Raw genomic sequence first — 11,940 nt, forward strand, 5'->3', positions numbered from 1 at the left:
AGGGAAATAAATACTGGCATATAATTTATAATAATTTTCTTATGGGAGAGCTGAGTAACTGTATTACAGAGTTTAAAATATTTGTACATAGAAAATACATAGAAAACCCTTCTAACATATTTTTCACAATAGTTTAAATCATAACAAGTCTATCCTGCAACTCTTCTTTCTGAATCTATTAACTTCTAATCCTCTTTCCACCCCTTGATCAGAGCTGCCATCATCTTTCAGATGACAGTGGCAGTAACCTCCTGTCTGAACTCTGTTTCCAGTCTGTGCTCTATTTTCCACACAACAACCAGCTGGTGTTTTAAACAGTTATTACCACCCTGCTCAAAATCCTGCAAGGACTTCTCATCATACATTTTTTCCAGCTTTATTGAGATATAATTCAAATGTAACATTGTGTATGTGTAAGGTATACAGTATGTCTATTTGACACACATATATTGCAATATAATCACCACTATAACATTAGCTAACAACTTTATCATGCCTCGTAATTAACATTTCTTTCTTGTGGTGAGAATATTTAAGATCTACTCTGTTACCAACTTACAAATATATATTACAGTATTAATTCTGATCACCAATCTGTGCATTGGATACCCAGAACTTACTGGTCTTACAATTGAAAGTTTGTACCCTTGACCAGCAGCATCTCCCCATTCCTCCCCTTACCATATACTTAGAAATAAATCCAAACTCTTGACCAGGTTCTCCAGGACCTGGCTCTGCTTAGTTCTCATAGCATTCTTCCTGTATCTTACTCCAAGTCATCCTCAAATATACCAAGCTCATTCACACCCCAGCACCTCTATACTTAACGCACACATCTTCCTGGAACATCCTTACCCAGTTCTTTGCATAGCTAGCGCCCTCCGTATCCTTTGAGTCTCTCCTCTGAGCTCACCTCCTTGGAGATGCTTCCCTGAACACCCTATTGAAAATAATGCCTTTCTCTTGTCTTATTATCTTCTCATTTTAAATGTTATATTAAATTAAATTTAATAATTTAACATTAAATATAAAATTAATATTCTCATATTAAATATTTAATTACATAAATATTTAATTATGAAGCAATAGTCAATTGCATTACAGAACCATTTATAATTAAATACTAAATATTTAATTAGGGGTTTGATTACTGTATGATTACCTCATTAAAATACAACTTTTTTGAGTATAGGAATTTTGTATGACCTGTGTCACGTCAAGAGACCTCCCTTTGTCTCAAAATAAATATATCTTTTCCCCATCTCCATTCCCATTACAACTACCTTAATCCAAATGATTATATGCTTTCTCATTGATTATCTCATGATTGGCCATGTATCTACTTTTTCTGTTTCTGATCATAATCTTTTACAGTTCTTTCTTTGGCTCATCTTGATATTCATCTGCTTAAAGTTTCTCAGTGGTCTGTCATTAATAATGATAAAATTTATACTACACGGCCTGACAAACAAGATACGTCATCATCGGGAGACTCGACTCCCTGCAGCATTTTCCACTACTGTTTCCGGCATTCCGAAACATCTTTGATGTTTCCAGTTTTCTTCCACCCCCACGTCTTCGCGTTGCTGTTTCTTTGTATATAGAATTATGCCCTTGTCCATGGTGAGTGCCCTTCAAGATTGAAAGCACGCTTTGCCATTCTGAAGACTCCCATGAATTTTCTGATTTCTTAGGAACTTCCATAGAATCTCTTTATACTTCTGCTAAAGCATTTATAATATTGTCACCTACCTGAATGTGGACATGTTGGTTTCTTTCAGCTTCTTAAGACCAAAAGCTGAATCTTGCCAGTATTTGCATATCCTCCGCATCTAGAATCATGCCTATGACATAATAGGTGTTCACTAAATATTGTTAAATTTCACCATCAGAAGGGGAAATCTTCTAACCTCATATTTCTCTCTTCTGATCGTGCTTAAGTCACTTGCCTCACTTTTTATTTTCTTTCAGTTAAGTATGACTAGGATAGTCTCAATCTTACTTCTAAATTATTCCTGAAGAGATTTTTATTCTTTCCTAAGAAATTTTGGTTTTCTTTAAACATAAGGTCTGTGATGCCTCAAAGGAAATGTAGCTATGCATCATATTTTCATTGTCCAGAGTTTATCAAGAAAGTACTTATGCTCAACTGACATGTCTGTTTCCCTTTGCCTCTATGATTAAAATGCCATACACTAAATATAGTTTTAATTTTAATATTTCTTTCTAATGTAGTTTTAAAGATAAAACAGAAAAATGTAAGAAAGATGACATTAAAACTTGTTGCTTAGAAATTCTCAACCAAAATGCCCTCTGGAAATAAAGAGCTCATGTGAAGATAAATGGCAGTTGTTTATGGTCATTTTTTTGGAGAAAAGCAGTTATCGAGAGCATTCTGTCACTGAGTTTCTTGATCCCATCATCAGTTCACATTTTTTTTACATAGCTTGACTCTCAGCTTTCTAAACTAAATTTGGAGAATTTCTTCTCCTTGATTTACCTTCTAGTTTAGCTAGAATAAAATAAAAAATCAAAGAAGCAAATATATTTTTTAAAATGTCTCCTCAAAATATTTTACTTTCCTAGAAATGTTTTATTTTAACATTAATTTAACATTTTTTACTTTTTTAATCATTTTTTTCTTTGCTCTTGACCAGGTCTTTTGCCTCACTTGCCTGTGATGGGTCTATTTTTATATCAAAATATTTTTACCTATGAGCTCACCATATAATATTGCCACACCTGTGCCTACACTTACATTAAGACTTTTACATATAAGATTGGCATATTTGTCTTTGTAGAAAAATTAATCACTGTGGATATTTGTTTACCCGAATATCTTTTCCAGCTCAATTTTTTACCATCTCAAAAACATAGACTAATTGTATATATTTCATGCCTAGAGGATTTTAAAATTTTATGCCACACCATATCACTCCAGAAGTTTAGCAGAATACAAGTAGCAAGCCATAAAAATTGACCTGATTTCTAGAATACACTCCAGGGTACACAAAGATATGTCTGCTCAAAGAGATAAGTCAAACAGCGTACGAAGACTGACCCAATTGGATCAGACCTGAGTTATAAGGGAATTCCAAATGATAAGAATTCTGCTTGCTTTCTTTTTGGCCCAACTCAACTGAAAGAATGAACAAGACTACTTTCAATTTAAGTCAGAATTCCTCTGAGTCACAATTACAGCCAGCAGTAGCACAGCACAATATAGCACACGGCCTACCGTAAATCTAAAAAAAAGTAAAAACATTGATCCTTTTATGTGACTCATGCTTTAATTTTATGACTCATTTTACCTTTCTCTAGAAGAAAATAAGTATTTAACATAATTAGATTTTGGACTGTCCATGTATATAGTAGTGTTTAAGTGTATTTTAAAAATACATGTTATACAAATATATTCATCCATTTTTCTTTTATATACACATGACCTTTAACATATATATAATATACATTATATGTGTGTGTGTGACTCAGAAGGTTTATATTCATGTAGCACCCGTGGTGTACTCTATTATTGCATTTACTGTGTTAGCTTGTATCATTCAAATACATCTTGCCCTCTTCAGTATAGTGTGAGCTGTTCGTGGCCAGAATCCATATCTTAATCATAATTGTATTCCTAGTGCCTAACGGAATTCTTAGTATAAAGCTAGTATTTAATAAATGTTTACTGAAAAGATTTTAGAGGACATACTAAATGATTTGATGATTGATCATGATCTGAAATTAAATGAAGATACAATACATGCTTGTTAAAGCAATTTATAAATACAGACAGTTCCCAATTTACAATGGTTGGACATGTAATTTCTCGATTTTATGATAGTGTGAAAGTGATATGTACACATTCAGTAGAAACTGTACTTGGAATTTTGAATTTTGGTCTTTTCCCAGGCTAGTGATATGCAGTGCGATACTCTCCTGTGACGCTGGACAGAGGCAGTGCATGCATCTCCCAGTCAGGCACGCAATCACTAGGATAAACAACTCTCAGTAAAAACTGTACTTGGAATTTTGAATTTTGGTCTTTTCCCAGGCTAGTGATATGCAGTACGATACTCTCCTGTGACGCTGGACAGAGGCAGTGCATGCATCTCCCAGTCAGGCACGCAATCACTAGGATAAAGATACTCTGTAGCATGCTGTGTTACCAGTGTTTTTGGATCTTGTGTTCTGCACATATAGGCTAGGCTAAGCTATTATGATTTCAATTTATGATGAGTTTATCAAGAGGTAACCCCACTATCAGTCAAAGAGCATCTAGTGCCTCTTAAGGAAAAGTCCAGTTCTTCAGTCATTTAGGCTCTCTGTCTTTTTCTTAACATTCTCCATTTTGTTGCTTCTACATCTCATCAGATGAGTGCAGATCTGACCAGGCTCGTGTTTCTCTGTAACCTGCTATCACGACTCAAAAAAAAGGGGGCAGGGCATCTAAAAGAACCTCATGAGACTCACACTGAACAAAAATAAATGAAAAAAGAATTCTGTCTTACACTGTTCATCAAAAATCAAGTAAAATATTCTCTGACTCTGTATAATTTAATGAACAGGACTTCTTCAGAACGTGGTATATGGCTGGACCACAAACTGAACTCAAGAAAATAAGGTAAATGCCTATCAAAATAGTAGAAAACATTATACTTTATTATTCTCCTCACAACAAACATGAATAGTAAGGTATGTAAGTAGGTAGACAATAGATAAAACAAATAAACTTTAGTTTATACAGCAGTCTGTTAAAAAAAAGAGGGTTAGGTTTTGCTTTAGTTGAGGTTTTGAACGTGGAGTCTAGCCTCTCATTTCAAACCCAGCCACATCACCATAGTCGGGGTCTACATGTTTCTTTCCTAAAGTGACTGTCTCCAAGAGCTGCTTCTGTATTTAGTCGTGCCTACTTCCAGTTCACTTTAAATATCATTGCTAGATCAATCATTCTCAAAAATAAACTTGACTATGCCACTCCCTTCTCTCATATTTTTTATGGATGCCCCATGGCCTTCGGGATAGAGTCTAGGCATGGCTTACTACCCCCTTTACAGTTCTGCCACGGCCTGCCTGTCAGCCTCATTTCTCCGTGTCCCACTTCACTTCCGGACCATAATGACAATCTTGTGCTTTACACATGTTCCTCATTCATTTGTTTAGTAAACATTTGTTTCTGAGCCTGTTCTGTGCCACACGCTGTACTCGGTGCTAGAGGTGCAGAGATGAAATGAATACCACTCTACCTCTGAGATCCTACAGCCTTGTGAAGGAGACAGACAGCATAGGGAAGAATGTCTAACACAGTGAAACCGGAGTTGGGGATGCCAAAAGAGTACTCATTATGGGATATTCCTAGAAGGTGTTGCCTAGCCCAAGTCAAAAATAGCACAGGAAATAGTCATCCAGGCTCTTTCTTTCTAGATAGTTTTCCCTTCTTTCTTTGGCTAACTCCTACTTGTCCTTTAATCTCGACTCAGATGTTACCTCCTCCACGAAGTATTGATTGAATTCTCACTGTGGTAGGAGCTGTCCATGTGCCTGTATAATTTTCTGTCCTTGTCTGCATCACAGCAGGTACCACACTGTGTTTTTTTGTTGGTTTGTCTGTGAGCTCCTTCAGCATAGAAGCTGTATATTTTTTCTCAATCCCAATGCATTCCCTGTGATACATAGAACCTTTTCATTAATGTTTTGGAGACATTATCAAATAATTGTTTAATAAATTAAGATTTGTAAGGCATTTTAGCAGTCACGTAGGCTAGCATCCCATTGATTCGACAGCGTTCATGACAGGATGGGCATTCAACTTTTAAGCCTCTGACGAAAGATGCATTAAGTTCAAAGAAATGCCAAAAACAAATGCTATGACTGATTATGCCATCATCCCATAGACATTTACTATGTTTGGAATAAGATTTTAATCTAACATGTTAAGAGGCAGAACTTTGGTCACACGGCTTATGTTTGTGGAGGGAGAATTGTTCATTAAAAGATAAAGGGAGTGAGCAGATCAGATAAAGTGGCAAGAAATAGAATAAATGGTATCTTGCCTACAATTCCACAGGACTTCATCCTTTTGTCTGTCTTAAATAACTAAAAGCAGATTCCATTCATAGAAAACCATAAAGTATTTAGTTTTTGAACTTATGCTCTTATTTATCCTTGACTTCCAATTCTCTATCCCTGTTTTTCTTTTCAGGACTGCCATATTTTTCTTCAGCTTTTCAGGTTTTGTTTGTTTGTTTGTTTGTAATTCTAGCATTTTATTTTGTGATATATATAGCACAGCCTCCAAGTTTACTTGGGTTGTAGACTTTTTCTCATCTCCTATAAAGAAATCTCTGAAGCCTCTGGTCCTCAAGTATTGATTATTGTTTTTAGATTATAGGCATTTTAACACCCAGCCATTGCCTTTCCTATAATGTGGATCTCAGGTATCTGGAACTAAAGGATTTTCATTTGGTGGTGGTGCCAGTAAATACTTATGACCTAATTTTTTCTTTGGAATATTTGTAATTCTATAGAATACTCCACAGATTTGTACCCAAAGGGGATTTACTTTTACTGTGTTTTATGTTACATTGGACAAACTCTGACATATCTAGAATCAGATTTCGAACTGGAAAATGTTCAAAACAAAATCGTTAATTGTCAAAATCCAAGTTACAATTTTCCTTTTAAACTTTTTATCTTTATGCTTAAGTTTATACTTATTTAAGGAAAATTTTATGATTGATTGTCTTCTTATAAGTAAAAGTACTAACGTAGGGCTCAAAATTTATCTGTTCAGTGGTTCAATAGTTACATGCTTATGAAACTAACACTCAGATTTAGTGTCATGTCTAAGTTTGCACATGTAGTAAGTGGGAGAGCCCGGATTCAACCCTGATTTTCTTAGAAATCTATTACTTATTCCACTGAATAAGCACAGGTCCTTAGTTAAATATCATCAGTAGAGGCTAACATGTTAGAACATTTTAAATATTATTTACTTCTGATACGTATATAAGGTATTTATTAGCCCTTAATATAATGTGAAAAGGACTTAGAAGTAACATACAGCTGTGAAGTGTAAGTTGCATGCCATGGTCACATAAAGCACCTTTTCCCGTTTAATATGATAGATTCTTATCGGTGGAACAGATTTTTGAAGTTAGTGTCATTATCTGGATTTCATTCTCTTTCTCGTTCCAACTCCCCTCCACCGATCTCACTACTCAGTGAAAGAGCAGGCAATGAATGGTTGTTAGTGGATTTGGCTTCTCATTCCAGATCTCCCTGGAAGTGTCTAACTTGGTCGAATCAATTTACTCTTTCTGGCCTCAGTTTTTCAATATGGAGTAAACCACACCCTGAATCCAATTGCTAAAAATGTTCAAATAAAAGCTATAAAATAATAGTTAATAATAGGTAGCATATATGGAGTACTTCCACTTTGCCTGGAATTATACTTTATTTGTATTATCTTATGTAATTCTACCAATAACCTAACACTGGATTGCTGTGTACTGTGTGTCCATCATCTTCAAAAATAATTATGTACCCACCAACTCTCTTCATATGAATTGTTTATTAGTCATGGTGTGTGATGAAGAATGAGTCATCTTTATAGTTATTTTACAATCAGCCGGAAAAGAGGAGAGAAGACATGCAAAAAATATCTGGATTTTCAACTTAACTTTTTGATGCCATCAAGGACTTTTTCCTCAGTTTTGCATAGAAGACAAAGAGAAAGAATGCAGGGTTATAGTCAGTCAACAACTATTCAAGCTTAGAACTCCTCGGCATTTATAAATAAAGATAAAAATTCTATATACACTTTTAATATTGTTAGGGACTAAAAAGTTTCTGTTTTGTAGGACTAGCAGGGATAGTAATAGTATAAGCATAATTGAGCCTACATGGAAAGGGAAACAATACTCATGTGCTTAATTGTATTATATAACTGGTTGTTTTATCTTTTTGTTCATCTTTGGACATGTAGCAGTACAAAATTATAATCTCAATGTTTGTATTGAACTGGCATATTACATGATGACAGGGCAGAACATATTATAGAAAACATTCTAGAACTGTCAGTGCCAAGTGCATTATAAAAATGGAGACATGCCTATCTGGCACTAAATGTATTTTTCCTTTAGTTTTTCCAAGCTTTTATTGTTTCTCCTTTTGCCAATTTTTTGGAGTATTTAAAGCTGCCTAGTAATAACTATCATCAGGAACTATTTCTGTGCTTTGTGATCTTTCTAATATTATAATCCAAAGAAAAACAATGAAGTTTGTGGTGATATGGGACTCCCAAGAGAAAAAATACTACTCTACTAAATGGCATTTTCAGCACACATCTCAATTATCTAGGTATAAAATCATTCAATTACTTCTTTGAGCACTTAACTACTTCAGAATCATCTTCCACACATTCGCTCTGCCTGTTACCCCACATCCGTCTCCAATATGATTTAAGAAAATTATAACTCGATTTGAGAAATTTTATGCAAGTGTACTTTTGCCATAAACCATTAATAAATGCCAGCAAGTATCTAAAATAACTATTCAAAAGACATTTTGAAGATGCGAATAGACTAACTATGGTCTATTCATTGTTTTCACAATATGAAGTAGGTTTTTACCACAGACAATGGATAATTTTAAACTTCTGGAGATGTTTCTGCCTCCCACAAGTAGGATTAGAGCTGGCATATTCCCAGGAAGCTGACCAAAAGCAGTCAGTCCCATGATTGGAATCCATCGCCTCATCATAAATGTCCTGGGCTGAGGAAGTAAAAGGTTCAGCTTCTATCTGTGAGAATGATTACACGACCTATCAAGATAATTGCCTTACCCCTTTGCTCAAATTATTCTACAGGGGTGTTTCATGTATGTATTTCTATCACTACTGTTCTTTTCTGACATCCTGTGCAGCAGGCTTGCAAAGCACGAGTCTTCAAACTTTAATATCTCAGAGTCACCTGGTGAACTTGTGAAAATACCAATTTCCAAGGCTCATACTTAGAAATTCTAATTTATTAGATGGATGTTGAAGGTAATTGGCTGAAAACACTTTAAGATATATCTGAAGAGGATGGTCACCAAAGAGCATTTCCGTTTCATGATTTTAAAACCTTTTCTGAATTAGTGTATCTTACATATATTGCTAAACCTACATGTCACATGTTCCCTGCTATATATACTAGTAGTTTGTTCTACTTGGTGTTATCCTTTAATGCTCTCAATAGTACCAGCTCTTCTACCATGCCTAAAATTTGAGTTTCAAAACCATTCTCCTCTCACTGATTGAGCTAGTGTTGGCCAAACATTTATAGTTAACAAAACCTTTTCCCTGTGTTTATCTGGAGTAAGGAAGTGTGCATTCAACATCTGATAAATATTTGAAACCCAACTTAACAGTAAACGGTGCTTTGGTCAGTTTGTATATTACTACCATGATTTTGGTTGTGCGCATCTTACTTTTGCATAACCCTTTCCATACTTTGAAGGAAAAATATGAAAACTTTTAACAACTAGGTAGAAAATTAACTCAATGTTTATTTTTGAGTAAAATATATCTCTTATTTACATCCTTAGTTCTGGATTTGCCCTCAGAAAAGAAATTTGTCAGAAGCTCAGAAAGATAGCAGAACTGACAGGGACATCTTCTGAGTATTTTTGCTTACTTATTTCTTCCCCTTAAATAGTGAAGGAAACATGACAACTGTACCTTATTTTCTACAATTCCTTAGGGCAGATGTACTCCAGAACTTTTGTTTGGTACACTTAAATAAATCTATATCTCTTCCCTACGTGCTTTACAGGAACTATCACAGCATGTCAATTTTTTTTTTTTTTAATGTATAATACGCAGGCAGATGGAGGTCCAGATGAAAATGCTTCTCTTGTTAAACTATCCTTTAAACACATTAAGTTTTAATGTGCATATATGGTTTTATAATCCTTAGGGAGAACCAACAAAAGTTATTTGAGAACTCCCAAAATAATAAGATATTTGTCATTTTAATGTTTTCACTCATTTATTAGCAGCATTTGCTTGGATGGTAATTAAGAGTATTCCAGGGAAGATACATAAAGGAAAAAACAAAATTTTTTTAACTAAATTAATGTTATGTTTTCCAACAAATCATACTTTCATTAGAGTTTGTTAAACTATAACTTATCTAAAAGATCTAGAATATTATATAAGGTTTTATAAGACACTTTCTGTGGAAAAGATTGATGTCTATATTGTATTTTGTTTATTTTATATACAGAAAGGATAATATGAAAGCTATTGTATACTAAATAATAATTTATATTTTCTTAAAGAATGATACTCTAAATTAAATTCCTATTGGAAAACAATAAGTACAGTTATTATTTATTTGTACTATATATTCTTCCTGATTTAAAAAAGACTTGATGTTCCACAATTGAATTATATATAAAACAAAAAATAGAATACAGTACCAAAGATTTAAAATGAGATAAATACTATAGTTAAGCATTAAAGTTTCTAGTAATTAAGGAAAAATAAAGGAATAGCTGTATTACCTGATTGCCTAAGAAATATTAGAAATCAGAAAAACACATATTTTCTTATTTCTAAATTCTAATATAAATTAATTGATTATATATTTTTCTATGCATGGGACAGTCATCATAAAAGACAGTTTTTTCAGAGTGGCCTTACAGATTTGGAGGTAGGCTTTTGGGTTACCTGTGAGAAGGTCTAAATTTGTTCTCAAACACACAAAAAACATGACTTCATATAAGTATCTGGACAGGTACTCAACTAAAATCTCAGTTTTGAAATATAGAACATTGTAGTCAGGCTTGGAAATTTTTTAAAACAGATGCTTTTAAATACAAGAGAATCTCAATATAGTAGAAATCTAATTATTGATCTTTTAATCAATATTCTAGAAACAATAGCAGTAGCAACTGATAGACCTACCTATAAATCATAAAATGGGTCTCTAAAAACCTACATTAATTATCATATTAAATTTTTTTCTATTAAGCGATTTAAAATTGGAATATATCTGTCTCAAACCATGATTTGTGTTTTGCCAAGATTGCCATGTTTTATGTTAAGTCGAATATTTTTATTTTCCTTTTGTTGTTTCACTCCTTTACTTGCTTTCTTCTGTCTGCCTCTCTCTCTCTCTCTTTCTCTATTGGTATTTTTTAACTAGAATTATCTAAGAGATTTAGCTACCTGTAAGTCTCCTGATTCATGGTACTAAAAACCTTCTAATCAATATTGGGAAAAGTACTAATTTTAGTTTGCAACATTAAGCATCTTTGCATTAAATCTACCTAAAATCAAAACTGAAGAATTTTACATTTGTTCAGTAAAGAAGGAATTAATCCATACACTATTTCACCTTGGAGTTTAATCTGTGGAACGACTGATTTCATTGTGGTTATAGCAGTCTTATGATGATGATGATATAAGGTGATATGGGTTGAATCTTCAACAGGTTTGAAAACTGATCAATGCCAAGTCATATAGTTTGACTCATGTCATTGGAATCAAAGGACAATGACAGATTGCCAAATACTAAAGAACCTTGTTTCTTTTATTATTATCCATCAGTCAAATGAGTTATAGTGTACCAGTGATCAGTGTTTCAGCCGCTGGGATGAAAACACTCATGTTCTTTCCAAGGGACATGAGATTGAGAAAATCATATCTAAGGCTTATTGAGGGAAAAAGCTAGAATTTTAAGAACTAAACTTTTAAAAACTGGAGTTCCTTGCTCACATTATCAAGCTATGCTTTTGGAAGGGGAAGAAGGAGGAGAATTGAGTGAGGTAGCTTCTCAGCTTACTTTATCAAACCAGAAGATTGTGCCGTGGATCTCCAGCTATTCAGCAATTAGGATTTGGGATTGTTTGCAATATGGAGAGAGGAGAGTCTTTCCCATTACGCAGCAGGAA

General features: G+C 33.9%; 1 protein-coding gene across 1 annotated transcript in view; it reads left to right on the plus strand.

Moving 5' to 3' along the window:
* The window catches only part of MAP2 (microtubule associated protein 2), a 123,809-nt gene that overhangs the window by 46,081 nt on the left and 65,788 nt on the right, over positions 1-11,940 (plus strand).

Source organism: Pteropus alecto, unplaced genomic scaffold (assembly GCF_000325575.1).
Source record: "Pteropus alecto unplaced genomic scaffold, ASM32557v1 scaffold3, whole genome shotgun sequence".
Taxonomy (NCBI): domain Eukaryota; kingdom Metazoa; phylum Chordata; class Mammalia; order Chiroptera; family Pteropodidae; genus Pteropus; species Pteropus alecto.